The sequence below is a fragment of the Pleurodeles waltl genome, chromosome 4_2 (genome assembly GCF_031143425.1).
Source record: "Pleurodeles waltl isolate 20211129_DDA chromosome 4_2, aPleWal1.hap1.20221129, whole genome shotgun sequence".
Classification (NCBI taxonomy): Eukaryota; Metazoa; Chordata; class Amphibia; order Caudata; family Salamandridae; genus Pleurodeles; species Pleurodeles waltl.
Genome location: NC_090443.1, coordinates 127,634,191 through 127,651,959, shown reverse-complemented (window position 1 = coordinate 127,651,959; position 17,769 = coordinate 127,634,191). Strand labels below are relative to the sequence as shown.

The 17,769-nt window shown below is 46.4% G+C and overlaps 1 long non-coding RNA gene across 1 annotated transcript in view; it reads left to right on the top strand.

Annotated features, from left to right (window-relative positions):
• LOC138292374 (uncharacterized) overlaps positions 1–17,769 on the top strand; it is a 66,869-nt gene that overhangs the window by 14,173 nt on the left and 34,927 nt on the right. Inside the window, exons 3-4 of the long non-coding RNA XR_011202665.1 lie at positions 9,477–9,550; positions 14,521–14,595. This is a non-coding gene — a long non-coding RNA (uncharacterized lncRNA). The remainder of the gene's footprint in view (positions 1–9,476; positions 9,551–14,520; positions 14,596–17,769) is intronic.

Genomic DNA, 17,769 nt, shown 5'->3' with positions numbered 1-17,769 from the left:
TGCAGTAACGTGAACCGGGCATTGGAGCTGTCTGTTCGTTCTCCTTCATGGACCTTTACCCACTCTCAGGCCGCTAGGGTTCCCCCAGTATCTCCTCCCACTTGGTCTGTATGTTGAGTGTTGGTGCAGGGAGATCTTCGTGTAGCACCTTATAAATATGGGAAATCAATCTGTGGCGTTGCAACAGGTCTAGTAGTGTTATCGGGGTGTTTAGAGCATGGTGGCACGTCAGGGAAGTTCGGCCACAACTGTTGCGCCGGTGTCGACATCTTGTCATACGGGAGATATTGTCCTTTACCACATGAAAATAATTCTATGGCATTGTCTTGTGTAATGAACTGCCCCCCATTGTAGAGGTCTCCCCTAGGATCACAACCAGTCTTTCCATCTCTGCACCCAACATGTAGACAGCGGTTCTAAGGAATGGGTGCACAACCCACAGTGGCATGTCTGGGGCATATGGTGCACATCAAATTACTCTCTCCGAACATTCCAACTTCCCAGGCATCAGCAACCAGTCGAATTATATAAGGTAAGACAAAAGGAATCTATCTGTTTATCAGAAGGGCTGGCAGAGACCATCCATCATGGGTTAGGAGCCGTTTGTCCCAGTTGTCCCCTTGGTTGAGCTAGTGAACCATGTGCTGTAGTTGTGCTATCTTTTAGTATAGCTCAATATGGGGTACCTCAAGACCCCCCTGTCCTCAGGTCCTTTTCTGTGTGGCAAGCCCAGCACTTCTTTATTTCCCCAAAGTAGGTCCACTATAGTGCTGTCAAGGGGTTGAAAATAATGCCTGAGGATCGCATAGAGGGTGCTATGAAGCACATAGAGGCATCGCAGTAATATGATCATTTTTGTAGTGGCTATTCTGCCTATGAGGGACAAAGGCAAATCCTTCCAGAAGTGGATCAATGCATGAAGCCACTCCACTACTCTCTCACTGTTCAGAGCCATAAATGCCTAAGCCGTGTGCGCCAATCAAATGTCCAAATAACAGATATTGTTTGTCGTCCAGGGAAATCCCACTCTCAGAAGAGTCTCTATCGGGACCCTGATTAGTGTTGGAGTGTGACCTTTATAATCAATATTAACATGAAAATTTGCAATATAATGTGTAATGAAGCCGCATAGAAGATGTATTAACTTAGAAGAAAACGAATGCACGCGTTTGAAATGTGCCCACGGGGAGTGGCCATCAATGTATACGATGTTTAGTGAAACTGGCTAATAATGAATTAATAATGTACTTATGTATGGTTTTGTATTAATGTAACTTAATATAGAGTTATGTATTAAGGTTTTGCTAAATTAATCACTAGGCCTTAGTTAGCAAGGGTCTGGGCCTTGCTGCCTGGTCTCATATTAACTGTTTTTCTAATGTGCAATGTGCTGTTTCCTGAAGGACACGAAGCTGTACTTTTCCAGAAGCTAGAGATATGTGTGTAACCGTAGTAAATTCTTTCTCATGGGACCCGACTTGCTCAAGGAAACATTCTTGCCGAATGCAACAGTGTAATTCGCAACAGGTGCAGGGCCGCCTGAACTAGAAGAAGACAATGGAACTACTGACTGGAGCGACAAGTGTAACTTTTCTTACTTGACATTCTACCCGTTGAAGACGTCAATCACAGGAGCCAATAGACTATCTGAGCACTGTGTTAAGTGAAAATTCTAGTAAGGTGTATGATGGATTATTGGACAGAGATAACGATGCACCAAATATTGCCCCATGGGAAATTAGAGACTTGTTTGACAACTTTAATATAACAGCGTGACACAATGAGAAATCAGCCATTACTGAGCCAATACCCTGCCATTCTTAGCCATTCTTACTCTGCCTTTACGGAGCCATTCTTTCTGAAGCCATTACTTGCTGTCCCTTTCCGAGAGACTTTGTCTTTAGCTGTTTGATACTCTAAACCATCCTCGCCTTACCCATTGCCTGAAATGCACTTCTCCTCCATATGAGGGAAGAGTTTCTTGCTATGCTCTGCTGAACTTGCCTGTCCTGTTCTGGCTGATGGCGAATCGACTGATGTCCTGAGGACGAAGACTGATACTGTATGCCACACCATTTGGATGGGTAACTATCTGATGATAAATTGTAATTGTCTATTTGCCTTTTCTTTCTAGGTACCAACTGCTCTTTTGATAGAGACCATAGTTAGATGTTTTCCAAATTTGTGTTGCTAAATTGTTTTGCATGAAGCCCAACATGCTGATGCTAATTCGAGGTTAGTTAAGGAGTTCACTAATATCGGTGCAAATAGACAAATGACTGAATCTTTGATTTGTTGAATAACGTGCTAATGATACTCTGCTAAAGTTGATTCATGTTGAAGTCGTGCTTTGTTCTAATGTTTATGATCTATGCATTGATAAAGTCTTATTCAAGTTGCCATATTGTAGTTCTGTTGATGTGCTTACTGATATTGAGACTAATAAATATGCTAGTAGAGTGTAACTAATAGGCAATAAATATCCTAAATCTTATTAGACCTGTGTGGTTATTCATGGTTGAAAGGTCATGGTGTGTTTCGTTCTTGTTAAATGTTATTGATTAGTCTGATTGATCAGTTATTGTGAATATTGATTGAGTTCTTAATCTATTTATTCCAATGCTGAATCTCGTCCTGGGAAGTCTCCAATCAGGGTCAAAAGATTAATTGGCTTAAAACAAGTCACTGTGAAAGTAAATTATCTAGATTGGGACACATTATCAGTTCGTCTCCCTAGCGGAATAACTCAGACTTGGGTTGACAGAGTCCTGAGAACTCTTCATATTCTTGCATTACATTTAATAGAATTGGCACGGAGTATGCTGGTTGTCTCAAATATACCAGGGCATCATCAGCGTAGAGGGAGACCACATAGATGGTTTCCCGCAGCGTTATCCCCCATGTGTCCATCGTCCTGCGGATTATCTTGCTATGGGTTCTCTGGAATGGTGAAAGAGGGCACCCATTCTTGGTTCCTCTACACAACCAGTAGGGCTCGGAGACAGCCTCATCTGAACATACCCTAGCTCAGGGATCAGAATAGGTTAGGCGGATACACTGGATAAATCTAGGGCCATGGCCGACTTTTAGCAACACATTCCAGAGATAGATCCAGTTTACGGAGTCCTACATTTGTTCAGTGTCCAAAAGTGTCAAGGCGTAGGCGTCCTCCTACAGTTGTGGGGCATGAGATATGTGAGAAAGGCGTTGCAGATTGTAATGGGTGTTTCTTTTCGGGATGAATCCTGACAGGTCAGGATGTGTTAAGGTTGGTAGTCAGGGAAATAAACGTGCAGCCAGCATGCTGCTGAGTTTCATGACTTTGTTTAGGAGAGATATTGGTCTATGTGCTGAGACGATCGTCTGGTCTTTTTCCAGTTTTGGCACCATTACAATTAGTGCCTCACGCATTGTGGCCCGGGAGGCTACCTTTTTGAAGGGCCTTCTCATATACCTGCAAAAGTCTGTCAGCTATGGTGTCTGCATATCTATGATAAAACTCAGTGGACAGACCATCACAGCCTGGGTCTTTTGTAGTTTTAAGCCACAAGAATCTCTTCATGGGTGATCGGGTTGACTCTTCCAGATATTCCTCAAGTTTCTATGATGGGGAATTGAACACCATATATATTACATAATGGGTATGAAATGCAGTTAAGAGCCCTCTGTGTACAGACAAGGGTTACAACATTGTCGTATAGCGTCAGGCTAAAGGACCTGGGGGACTCTTGTCGGACCAACCGGACTAACATTGCTCCCTTCTTATCACCCTTTACATGTAGTCTCTGGCGTTAAGCTGCGCAAGTGTGCTTCCCGAGCCTGCGCCAATCCTCCAGCAGCCCCGCACATGCCTCCCCGCAGCACTCATTTTGTCTAGGTGGGCAGGGGCCTTTGCTTCAAGCTACCCCAGCTTTTTTTCATGTGTACTGATGTTGCGTTCCAGTTGACGATGGACCCCGTAGGTTGTTGTAATACAAACCCCCCAGTAACACTATATTCATTGCTTCCCAATCCAGGACCCAGCTACTTGCCGAACTCCAATTCCTCAGCAAAATAATGTGTCAGTCTCTCACTGACTGTTGCTGCAAACAGGGTGGGGGTCTGTCAGTGCCCCCGCATGCAAGCCCCACAGTGGGATCGCTGGAGCTCCCTACCGAAGTTCAACAGGACTTGGGAGTGGTTTAACAGATATCAAGCCAGATAGGACACTTCTGATACCTTTTGCGTCAACTCAGTGGAGACCAAACAGTAATCTAATCAACTGTGGGTGCCTGCTGCAAGGGTGTAACATGAAAACATTCTCTTTGTCGGGTGCCTAGCTCTCCAGACATTGTGAAGGTGTAAGACATACATCATGTCTTGGAGTGCCCAGTGCAGGTTGGGTTTTGTGTAATTTCTGGGTGGCTCCTGATCTAGTGTACCATCCAGGACATAGTTACAGTCCCTCGCCAGCATGACATCTGCATCGAGGTACAACGATGCACCAGTTGTGACTCAGCATAAAAGTCAACAACTTACTATTCTTATTAGTGTATGCAATGCTTCCTATAGCATAAAGGAAATCACAAGATCAGAAAAAATCTTTTATTTGAGACTGGCAGGCTCAATACTTTGTTTCAGGACTTGGTGGGAGGTATGGTAGAGAGAAACTTTGGACATTTGTATTAAGCATGAGCACAAGTTTAAATATGTTAATGCTTTGTCTTAGCTAGCCAGTCTACCAGGTAGGCGTAAGCCTAATCCCTGGTTTAGTTTATCTATTTATGAGCAAACATAAACATGTAGAATGGCAGAAAGAAAGTGGAGGAAGTGAGAATTTAAAGAAGACCAGGATTGTTGCAGGAAGCAACTCCAGCCCTATAAAAAAAAATTGGGAAAGACAAAAATATGTATCATACTAATTAAATAATGGAAAAATCACATCTAGCTAATAGGAGATTTAGCTGTCTTACTCGTCCACCAGGCATAGTTCCAATGGTATTGCTTCATAAAGCTTGGTGGATAACTGGGACTATTGCCTTTGGACACAAGTTTATTTTAATCTAGCACAAAATATGAATAGTCTATAGTCTGGAATTCTTATCCCCCCCCCCCCCCCCACCCCCCAAAAAAAACTCTGGGTATGAGGCACTGTTGGATCCCTGTCCTGCAGCATATTGTGGTATCTGCCCCCCGTTGTGGCAAGAGGGTGTCGTCTCTAGGCAGCTTAAAACAGCTGTTGTGACTCTCCGCCTTAAAAATTAGTCTTCCCATGAGTAACTCGGACAATTTTAGACCAGATTCTTATTTTACAGTATTGACCAAGTGTTGGAGGGAGTGGTACATGAAATGATCTGCAGTACGTTGGTAAGTTTCACTTACTCATTAAATGTTAATCAGGGTTTCAGCTGGGTCATGGTACAGAGGCAGTCTTTTTTTTTAAAGGGCCTGTTAGTAGTCTAGTATACAATAGACCACTCATTTCTTCTGGAAAGGTTGAATTGTTGCCTATGGCTCAGTGTTAGAGCCAAAACCTGGGTGGCATTGTATATCTCAGTCCGAGTTTAGCGGTTAAGATAATTTTTCAGTGGTGAGGGAGCTCAGTGCTTGGCCTGCCTCAAGGTTATGCAGATTCTGCCGTTTATTCCTTGCTTTTTTAAAAATAAATATATAACTGGACTGGTCTTTCAGTACTAAACAGGTGACACCCAACTAACAGTTCATCTGGAAGAAGGTAGTTGCCAGGCTCTGTAATCACACTTTTACTGGCACACAGAGATTGTGTCCCCTTGTTTCAACACGTTTAAGACATGCCTCAACCAAAAGCCTTCATCAGAAACCAAACGAATCAACTGTTGCCATCCAGGGACCCATGGATAAGCAAATGGTTAATGGAGGAGAATGTTGACTACTGTCTTTTTCCCAGAGAAGACCAACCGCATATGCACAGGGGAGCACTGTCTTGGTCCCATATATGCGTATTTGTCAATTTGTCAAGAAGCGGAACACAACCTATACCTTTAGGAAACCATGATCACTTGTCGCGCGCTGACTATTTATTTATGCCAATGACATCCTGCTAATAGTGAAAAACCTGGATGTTAACCTCCAATCAATAATTTTGGATGTTATAAAGATTACGGAATGGTCTGGATTGACCATTAACTGGTCAACATTGATTGAAACCTCTCACGCCTAGCACCACATAGCCACAGCTGGTGTGCCCTCTACAATGGCAGGAGACACTAGAGTGAGGTACCTGTGAGCGTAGTTTCACCAAGAGATCTTGGTGATAGTTATCAAGAACTATGGCAGAACAGTAGACAGAATAACCACTAATATTGAAAAATGGATAAAACTGCAGCTTACAGGCTGGCAGAATTGGTCTCATTAAAATGTTTCTACTGTCCCAGTTGCTATACCTCTTCTGTAATATACACATCCCCCTCACCAGGGCATTGTTCAACACCTCAGTTCTTAATGATACAGCTTACCTGGGCTACAGCCATGGATCAGCTGGACGACTCTCTATTGTCCGTAGAAATATGGCAGCTGTGCAACACCAAACTTTGAAGAGTCCTTTCTTGTGGCGCAGGCACAGTTCTCCTCACACTTGTTCCACACCAGACAGGCATCACATAAAGGGCTCGAGAAGGCCCACTCCAGCCCAACTGAGCTCAACACTGTGATACTACAGATCCAGACCAGGCCCAAATACAAAATCCACTCTGCCAAATGCACAGTATGGCATGACTGGCAAAACTGTGCAATAGATACACTATACTCTCTGCCCATACCAGTTGCTAAGAATCCAAAGGTTGAACTCACTTTGGAGCCACCAGCAGGTAAACGACTGAACGACAGACGATATCTGTACACAGACACCAACTTTATCTCCCTGGTAGAATATGCAGAAAGGGGTAGTGTTGTGTCGCCCCAGGAGAAAATGTTGTACTACTGATTACGTGAGACAGTGAATCATGTACTTCCTTCTATCCCTAGGGAACCAGGCAGTTGTGCGTTGCTATCACTGGTAATGTCGGGCCCTGCATCCAGGAAGCTTATTACACTACAGTACAATATAGTAATGAGGACATAATATCCAAACCCAGCTTGGCTAGGGCACCGTGGTCAGAGGACTTAGGAATGGAACTTAGTGAGGAGCATTGGGGATAATGCAGCGCAAACCAAGGACGTTTCCATGAACTGCAAACATAGACTGGTGCACTACGAATTCCTGTTCCATGTGTACTATATACCAGCTGACATGGTGTTGTTTGCATGGCACACCAACACACATTGTGTGTGCTGTAATGCCCCTAGATCTGATATTTTTAACCTAGCATGGATCTGTGTACAGATTAATGACTATTAGGGCAAGCTTCTTGGAGACCTGAATAGCATGACAGATCTGGCACTGGGGCCTGACCCATTCTGGCGCTGAAGGGGTTTGTCAAAAAAGATCCAGAGGGTATGAGAACATTTTGGATCTAGGATTAATATTGAGTAAACGCAGAGTGGACAAGCACTGGTGCAGAGGTAAATCCCACTATAGCAGACTGGACCAAAAACCTAGTAACCTCCCACACTCGGATGACCATATACGGAGAACTCCTACCGAGAAAGTCTCAGCCCTGGGATATTTGGAACCCCTTGAGACAATGCGTAATAAGCAAAGATGATGGCGCACCCCATTCAAACCCCTCACTCTGACAATGTAAGCTTCTTACTAACTCACCACTGCTCCACACTCTTCTCCTTGCCTACCCCTCAGTGGGTACTGTCTTACTCTGCCACTTTTTAAATACTCTTTTCAGTTCCAAATGATCCTTTCTTACTTCCTACTTCAGTTCTTTGCCATTTTAGTGCCACTTTGCCACTTTTCCATTCAACTAGTTTATTTAGCTCTGGTCTGATAGGCACCTTTATATCCAGGCACTAAAAGAGCAGCATTTCAACTAGTAGTACGTCACTCCAAGCTGCTTGTTTCTTTGCCATCACCACCAAGAATATGGCTGGGCAACCCTTTCGCTGATTACCATTTCACTCCACAAGCATCCGTAGTGGCAAGTCCAAATAAGCAATCTTGAATGGTGGAAATTAGACTGCCATAATCCTGAGATTTAGTGCTTCCTCTTCTTTTAAAACAGGAGGCATGAACCATCTTAGAGTGAGGGTTGTTGTCTTCTACCCTCTCATGTCTGTGAGAGGAGAGGGGAAAGACTAGATTCATGTGTAGATGAGACTAAACCTATTCTCAGTGGCAGAAAAAAATGAAATATCACAATATGGAGTGGGGAATCAAAAGGAGTAGTTTTGGGGTTTATTATCCCTGCAGAGCCGTACCTTCCTTGGGGACACAAAAGTACCACCCGTCAACGTGCCAGGAGGCATGCTTGAAGTCCGTGTTGCCAGGGGACTCATCTCGTATTGATAAGCGTTCTGTAATCCCACTACGTGGGACATCAGAAGAAGATGTTTTGGGGTCTCCTATCCCTGGAGAGCCCTACCAGCCTTGGATGACTCCAAGTACCACCAGCCTACCCGCCAGGAGGCATGCCCCGGGCTCGGGGCTACTCACATCGTGCTGATAAGCGCTCTGCAATCCCACTACCCAGGACATCAGAAGGAGAAGTTTTGGGGTCTCATATCCCACAAGAGCCCTACCAGCCTTTGGGACTCAAAAAGGACGACCAGCCTACCTGCCCGGAAGCCTGCTTGCAGTCTGTGTGCCCTGGGGCGGAGCTACTCACATTGCGCTCATAAGTGCTCTGCAATCGCGCTTCACGGGACATGAGAAGAAGTTTTGAGGTCTCCTATCGCTGGAGAGCCCTACAAGCCTTGGGGACTCAAAGTACCACCTGCTTACGCACTAGGAGGTGTGCTTGCAGTCCGTGTTCCCTGGAGGCGGGACTACTCACATCACGCTGCAATCCCGCTGCGTGAGACATCAGGAGAAGAGGTTTTGGGGTCTCCTGCCCCTGAAGAGCCCTAGCTACCTTAGGGACTTAAAGTACCACCAGCGTATGCGCCAGGAGGCGTGCTTGCAGTTCGTGTGCCCTGGGGGCGGGGCTAGTCACATTGCGCTTATAGGCACTCTCCAGTCCTGCTGCGCGGGACATCAGCGGGAGGAGTTTTGGGGTCTTCTATTCCTGGAGAGCCCTACACGCCCTAGGGACTCAAAGTACCACCAGCATATGCGCTGGGAGGTGTGCTTGCAGTCAGTGTGCCCCAGAAGCAGGGCTACTTGCATCGCACAGATAAGCGCTCTGCAGTCACACAGTGCAAGACTGTGATAGGGTTTAGCCACTGAGGATACAGTACTCTAGGTTTCTAATATAGAGTCAGTCCAGTCAGGGAGGTGATACACACCCGATAATCTATGTGTTCTGTTATTTTCACAGCGTTTTCGGAACACAAATGTCTGGAATCTGTCCAGTTTATAGTCCTTTCCTTGTTTTCGCGCTTTCCCAATTTATGTGTCTTTTCTTCTCTAGGGTCTTCTGGAACTCTTAGCAACCACCGACACCCAGGCAGTGGGAGTAGAAAGAGAAAAAAAGGATGCGGTCAAGTAAGTGCCTCTTCTTTATATAGTTCTCGTTACGCATGCAAAGGGTGGGGGGATTTGTAAGGGGGTGTCCCTGTGGGTTAGTATGCATTAGGAGGTTAGAGTGAACCTCTTTACCTAATCAGGCGTGCCCTTGAACCTCCACCTCTTCCCTCCTCCAATCCCCACCCTCCTTAACACCAGAGTTATTTGACCGCGGAAGCGTTCCCATTCCTGGACAAGCCACGTCCCTCCTGGGACGCTGCGGCCCTTCGCGCCTCCTGGGTTTCTCCACCTCTGTCTGTTCCTCTCCTTCCGCTCTGCTGTTTCTTGGACTTGTCACCTTCGTCGCGCCTGCTTCTGGAGTATTTCCCTCGTTGCTTCTGTCACGCTGGTTTCTTCCTTCGTTGTCCTGTCTTCCTCCCGATCTGTTCAAATGGGCGTCCTCTCCATTCTGTTCCTCTTCATCCATCCTCTCTGTTCCTGTTCAATGTGGCCACGCTCCTTGATGGTACTGACATGATAACCTGGTTCGCTCCCCTTGGCGACTGGATGGACGGCTGGGGGCTCTTCCACCCGTTTCTGTCCTGCACCCGAGGTGGCTCCCTGTCACATTCGCTCACCCCTGGGAGTGGCTGATTCAGCCAAGAGTCCATGAGATACCCTGATAGGAAATCAGCGCTGGCCAGCATGGAACTGGGTATATGACTCACCTGAAACATAAAAGGTTGAAGGGATAAGAACCACCTTAGCACTCTCAGTTTGTATCTTTATGACGGGCCAACCAGGTTAAAGGGGCATGATCCGTAAGATGTATGAAGGTTTGACCCAACAGGTAATATTGTGTGGCTTTGACAGCCCATTTTATGGCCAGACAATCTATTTCCAGGGTTGGATAGTTCTTCTCCCTTGGTAGTAGTTTTCTGCTGATGTATATTATGGGGTGAAAGGACGTCCAAAAATCCTTATTCGGAGGCATCAGTCTGTAGTAGGAAAGGTTTATTGAAGTCTGGACATCGCAACACAGGATTGGTGACCAATAACTCTTTTAGTCTTTGATAGCTGTTGTATTGTGGTCCTGTCAAGTGGAGTATATTGTTTGGTTGGTTCTTTTCTAGTAGTTCTGTTAGTGGAACTGCTTGGGTGGAATAGTGTGGAATCAACAGTCTATAAATCCCTCCATACCTAAGAACGATTGTATGTTGCATTTTGTTTTGGGTGGTGGTATCTTCCTGATAGCCTCAGATTTTTCCATTTGCGGCCATATATGACCTTTCGCTTTAATGTACTCCAGATAGTTGATTCAACTCCTGGCAATGCTACTTTTTTCAGAGTTAGCCGTTAGGCCTGCCTCTTTTAGGGATTGCAGAACTGCTGACAACTGTTCTAGGTGTTGGTTCCAGGTACGACAGTATAGGACTGTATCATCAAGGCAGGATGCTGCGTACTCTAACGGGGTCTTAGTATTACGTCCATGAGGTGCTGAAAGGTAGCTGGCGCCCCATATAACCCAAAAGGCAACACAATAAATTGGTAAAGGCCTGAAGGGGTTGAAAATGCTGTTCTCGCTTCATCAATGTGGTTTAGGGGTATTTGCCAATACCCCTTTGGAAGGTCTAAGGTGGTGGGATACCATGCATGACCTAACCGTTCGATTAGATGTGTCAAAACATGAAATAGCATGAAGTTGGCAGAAGTCCATACAGAACCAGATAGACCCGTTTGGTTTTGGTGCTAAGACCACCAGGGAACACCAGGGGCTATTTGATGGTTCTATTATACTGGCCTTTAGCATTTCCTGGATTTCTTTTTCTACCACCAGTCTCCTGGCTTCTGGGATACAATATGGTTTTAGACAGACTGTTTTCCTTCCCTCCGTTTTGATGTGGTATTGTATTAGAGTTTTTTCCCAGGGAACTTTGAGAAGACACCTTTGTGTCTCATAGCAAAGTTTATAATTTTTGTTCTCTGTTTCTCTGACAGATTGGGACCAAGAGAGGGTATGATCTCCTCCTCTTCTCCAGGAAAGGGAAGTCGAGGTATTTCTAAGGTTTTAGTCTTAGTAATGACGAGGTTGGAACTATCCCTACAGGGCTAGGGACTCATCCTCCTCCAAGATCTTAACAAGATTGACTTGATAGATCTGGCTTTCTCTTGGGTTGTGTGGGTTCTCAATGCTATACGTAACCAGGGTTACTTTTTCCACAACCCTATATGGACCCTGCCACTTGGCTAATAGCTTGTTTTCCATTCTTGGTAATAGGACCAGGACCTTATTATATATCAGTAAGTCTCTTAGTCTTTTCTCCCCACATCGTATAGTTTTTTTCTGTTTTTCTTTGTTTCCTTTTAAGTTTATCCTCCCATATCATATGTAGGTTCTCTCTCAACTGTTGGGTATAAACAAGGATGTCCCAAGCTTTCTCCTCCTTTTCTTCCCATTGCTCTGCTGCAATGTCTACGAGAGTCCTTGGTTGCCTGCCAAAGACTAGCTCAAATAGACTATGTCCAGTCGATACCTGAACATGTGTTTTAATGGCATACAAAACCAGCTGTAGTTTTTTTATCCCAGTCCCTCCCTGAATCTGATATTGTCTTTATTAGCAGGGTTTTGTTGTACCTCTCGACCAATCCGTCTGTTTGGGGTTGGTAGACTGAAGTACATATCTGTTTTACCCCCAGAAGATGACATATCTGTGACATCAGACGTGCAATGAATGGAGTACCCTGATCGGTAAGGAGTTCTCGGGGGAATCCTACTCTAGAAAAGAAGCCAATCATGGCCTGGGCTATATTCGTGATAGCCATTCTGGTGAGCCATCTGACTAGCATAATCTACTAAGACCAGTACATATTGACATCCTATTGTTGAGGGTACAAGGAGTCCGACCAGATCCATTCCTACTCTGGAAAATGGGGTCTCAATGATGGGTAAAGGAAATAGTTGGACCTTAGGATTGTAACTGGGATTTACCAGCAGACCTTTAGAGCATGTGCCACAGTGTCTCCTGATATCTGAAAATACCCCCGGCCAATAGAAGCGGCGTAGTAGGTATCTTCCGTCTTTTCCCTGCCATAATGGCCCTGCCCTACCTGCCTATGCGCTAGATGCAGTATCTCTATCCAGAATGAGTGGGGAACAACCAACTGGGTTCTTAGGTTTCCTTTCTGTTGAACCGCTGTATATAACAGCCCATTTTTAACAAGGAAATAGGGACCCACCTGACCTGTTGGGTCGGAGATGGCGGAGTCCCAGGAGTGTGTCAGGGAGGGGTCCTCCCTCCGGCATTCTCTGAACTCCCCTGAGGTAGATAAGACTCTCTTGTCTGCAGGACAAGGAATAGGACTGTCAGGAGGCCTATTCTTGTAATGGTGTTTACTCTGCATTCTCTTCTGCTGTTTAGTTAATTTTGTTTTGTCCTTACTGGGTTCTATAATGTTAGTGGAAAAAGGAGCATCAGTCAACCACATGTTTATAGGATCCTGGGTTGTTGCGGTTTCCAACAGCCCTGGAAATCCATATAATCAGTCCCTATGATTATGTTCTCCACCAGTTGTGGTATTCCCCCGGCTCTGATCTTCTCTTCCCAGCCCTTCCATTCTATAGTTACTTCCGCCATGGGATATACCTGACTATCCCTGTAGACGCAGCTCATGACCACAGCCTCTCCTTCAACCCACTGGTCATCCAACACAAGTTTTGCATTGCTCACTGTTCAGCTACATCCCGAGTCTGTTAGGGGCCGTGCAGTTGTGTGGTTTACCGTCATTGTTTTCACATACTGAAGGGTCTTCCCTCCAGGCCACAAGATCCTACCCCTTACCAGTCTTATTTCCATTGGTTCTGGGATGGGTATCTTGTGGGGACAGTTACGAGCAATATGCCCCACTCAGCACAATTATAGCATTGAGGGACTTGACTGGGTTCCTTGGCTGGAAAGCTCCCAGTAAGGTTACCTTCTACGGGATAGCGATGGTTGGTCCTCGGAGGTGGAGCAGTATGATTACTCTTTGGAGCTTGTGTTGTCCCTTTCACCGGGGTCACTCTGAAGTCAGGAGCTCTATGAAACGCGCAGGCCAACCCGATTGCAGTGGTTACTGTAACTTTCGAATGTTGTTTTACCCAATTCCAGGTATTTGCTGGTAGCGATTCCAATTATTGTTCTAACTGGATAGACTGTAAACCTTCTCTTTGGTGCTTTCCATCGGTTTTAACCACTTAAAACCCACTCCTTGAACCCTATGGAAGAGAGCCCTGGGATTCTCAGAGGGGTTCCCCTTTGTTCTACGGAACCTTAGCCGATAGTTTTCCTTATCGAACCCGACTCTTTCCAGAATAGCCTTCTTAACTTCTCCATAAGGTATAATTACTCCTGGGTTTACTTCTTGATAGGCTGTCTGTAAAGTCCCAGTTAGAAGCGGGCTACACAATATCCCCACTGTTCCTGGGGCCAACTTGCTGACATGCCTACTCTTTTGAAATTGGTGAAAAATGTGTCTGGATCCTCCCCCTCCTGGTATTTTTTGCAATACTGAACTCTGTACGTTTAAGTGGACTCTGGTGGTAGCAATTGTTTTGGTAAGCTTTTATAGGGCGGTTTCATGAACTAGTTGGTTGTTTGCTATTATGGTGGCTTGGCTTTTCAAGGTGTTCTGTAATGACTGTCTGTCTATCTGAGCTTCTCTTGCTTGTTCTTCCCACACTAGTTGTAGGTGCGTTGTCCCTCTGCAAGCTGGGTGATTATATCTTCTAGGGATGGTTTAACCTCATGGTCCCTTCGGTTTCTCTGGGCTTTATCCCATTTTTGACACCACTGTGATTGGGTTTACCCACAGGGGCCACAGTACTCTAGGTTTCTAGGTGAAACACAGCCGATAATCTATTTAGTCTGTTATTTTCACAGAGTTTTCGTGCATAAATGTCTGGGATCTGTCCAGTTTATAGTCCTTTCCTTTTTTTCACGCTTTCCCAATTTGTGTCTTTTCTTCTCCAGGGTTTTCTGATGCTCTCAGCAACCACCGACATGTGGGCTCTGGGAGTAAGAAGGAAAAAAAAAGGATGTGGTCAGGTAAGTGTCCTTTCTATATATAATTCTCGTTATGCATGCAAAGAGGGAGGGTTTTTTGTGGGTGAGGGGTTCTTTAGGTACCACAAGAATTACTATATTGACACCCTGTTTGTGTCCTTTTACTTAAGGCATACCGTCTTTACCCCAAAGAAGACCTCAGTGAATAAGGGGGATCCCTGTGGGTTAGTATGCATTAGGAGGTTAGAGTGAACCTCCTTACCTAATCAGGCATGCCCTTGAACCTCCACCTCTTCCCTCCTCCAATCCCCACCGTCCTTAACACCTTAGTTATTTGACAGCGCAAGCGGTCCTGTACCTAGACAAGCCACGTCCCTTTTGGGACGCTAAGGGCCCCTTCACGTCTTGCCTCGGTCTGTTCCTCTCCGCTGTTTTTTGGGCTTGTTTCCTTAGTTGCATCTGCTTCTGGAGTCTTTTCCTCGTCACCTCAGTCACTCTGGTTTCTTTCTTCGATGTCCTGTGTTCCTCCCGATCTGTTCGAGTCGGCGTTCTCTTCCTCTTTGGTCTTCCTCTCTTTTCCTTCTTCAGTGTCGCCATGTTCATTCATCCCCCTGGGGGACTGGAGGGACGGCTCGGGGCTCTTCCACCTGTTTCTGCCCTGCACCCGAAGTGGGTCCCTGTCACAGGGACATCAGAAAGAAGTTTTGGGGTCTCCTTTCTCTGGAGAGCCCTAGCAGCCTTGGGGAATCAAAGTACCAGCAGCCTATGCACTAGAAGGTGTGCTTGCAGTCCGTGTGCCCTGGGGGTGGGGCTGCTCACATTGTTCTGATAAGTACTCTACATTCCCGCTGCACGTGACATCAGAAGGAGATGTTTTGGGGTCTTCTATCCCTGGAGAGCCCTACCAGTCTTGGGGACTTAGTACTGCCAGCCTACGAGCCAGAAGGCTTGCTTGCAGTCCAGGGTCCCTGGGGATGGGGCTACTCACATTGTGCTGATAAGCGCTATGCAATCCTGCTGCGTGGGATGCGTGTGGGTTGCACCCGGCAGAAGACCATGTAGGAAGTTGGCTCTGTATGTGCTATTTCAAAGTAAGGAATAGCATGCACAGAGTCCAAGGGTTCCCCTTAGAGGTAAAATAGTGGTAAAAAGAGATAATACTAATGCTCTATTTTGTGGTAGTGTGGTCGAGCAGTAGGCTTATCCAAGGAGTAGTGTTAAGCATTTGTTGTACATACACAGAGACAATAAATGAGGTACACACACTCAGAGACAAATCCAGCCAATAGGTTTTGTTATAGAAAAATATCTTTTCTTAGTTTATTTTAAGAACCACAGGTTCAAATTTAACATGTAATATCTTGTTTGAAAGGTATTGCAGGTAAGTACATTAGGTACTTTGAATCATTTCAATTGCATGTATACTTTTCAAGTTATTCACAAATAGCTACTTTAAAAGTGGACACTTAGTGCAATTTTCACAGTTCCTGGGGGAGGAAAGTTTTTGTTAGTTTTACCAGGTAAGTAAGACACTTACAGGGTTCAGTTCTTGGTCCAAGGTAGCCCACCGTTGGGGGTTCAGAGCAACCCCAAAGTTACCACACCAGCAGCTCAGGGCCGGTCAGGTGCAGAGTTCAAAGTGGTGCCCAAAACGCATAGGCTTCAATGGAGAGAAGGGGGTGCCCCGGTTCCGGTCTGCTTGCAGGTAAGTACCCGCGTCTTCGGAGGGCAGACCAGGGGGGTTTTGTAGGGCACCGGGGGGGACACAAGCCCACACAGAAATTTCACCCTCAGCGGCGCGGGGGCGGCCGGGTGCAGTGTTAGAACAAGCGTCGGGTTCGCAATGGAAGTCAATGAGAGATCAAGGGATCTCTTCAGCGCTGCAGGCAGGCAAGGGGGGGCTTCCTCGGGGAAACCTCCACTTGGGCAAAGGAGAGGGACTCCTGGGGGTCACTTCTGCAGTGAAAGTCCAGTCCTTCAGGTCCTGGGGGCTGCGGGTGCAGGGTCTTTTCCAGGCGTCGGGACTTAGGTTTCAGAGAGTCGCGGTCAGGGGAAGCCTCGGGATTCCCTCTGCAGGCGGCGCTGTGGGGGCTCAGGGGGGACAGGTTTTGGTACTCAGTCGTAGAGTAGTCCGGGGGTCCTCCCTGAGGTGTTGGTTCTCCACCAGCCGAGTCGGGGTCGCCGGGTGCAGTGTTGCAAGTCTCACGCTTCTTGCGGGGAGATTGCAGGGTTCTTTAAAGCTGCTCCTTTGGATAAAGTTGCAGTCTTTTTGGAGCAGGTCCGCTGTCCTCGGGAGTTTCTTGTCGTCGTCGAAGCAGGGCAGTCCTCAGAGGATTCAGAGGTCGCTGGTCCCTTTGGAAGGCGTCGCTGGAGCAGAGTTCTTTGGAAGGCAGGAGACAGGCCGGTGAGTTTCTGGAGCCAAGGCAGTTGTTGTCTTCTGGTCTTCCTCTGCAGGGGTTTTCAGCTAGGCAGTCCTTCTTGTTGTTGCAGGAATCTAAAATCTTAGGTTCAGGGAAGCCCTTAAATACTAAATTTAAGGGCGTGTTTAGGTCTGGGGGGTTAGTAGCCAATGGCTATTAGCCCTGAGGGTGAGTACACCCTCTTTGTGCCTCCTCCCAAGGGGAGGGGGTCACATCCCTAATCCTATTGGGGGAATCCTCCATCTGCAAGATGGAGGATTTCTAAAAGTTAGTCACCTCAGCTCAGGACACCTTAGGGGCTGTCCTGACTGGCCAGTGACTCCTCCTTGTTATTCTCATTATTTTCTCTGGCCTTGCCGCCAAAAGTGGGGCCCGGGCCCGGAGGGGGCGGGCAACTCCACTAGCTGGAGTGTCCTGCGGTGCTTTGACAAAGGGGTGAGCCTTTGAGGCTCACCGCCAGGTGTTACAGCTCCTGCCTTGGGGAGGTGTTAGCATCTCCACCCAGTGCAGGCTTTGTTACTGTCCTCAGAGTGACAAAGGCACTCTCCCCATGGGGCCAGCAACATGTCTCTAGTGTGGCAGGCTGCTGGAACCAGTCAGCCTACACAGATAGTCGGTTAAGTTTCAGGGGGCACCTCTAAGGTGCCCTCTGTGGTGTATTTTACAATAAAATGTACACTGGCATCAGTGTGCATTTATTGTGCTGAGAAGTTTGATACCAAACTTCCCAGTTTTCAGTGTAGCCATTATGGTGCTGTGGAGTTCGTGTAAACAGACTCCCAGACCATATACTCTT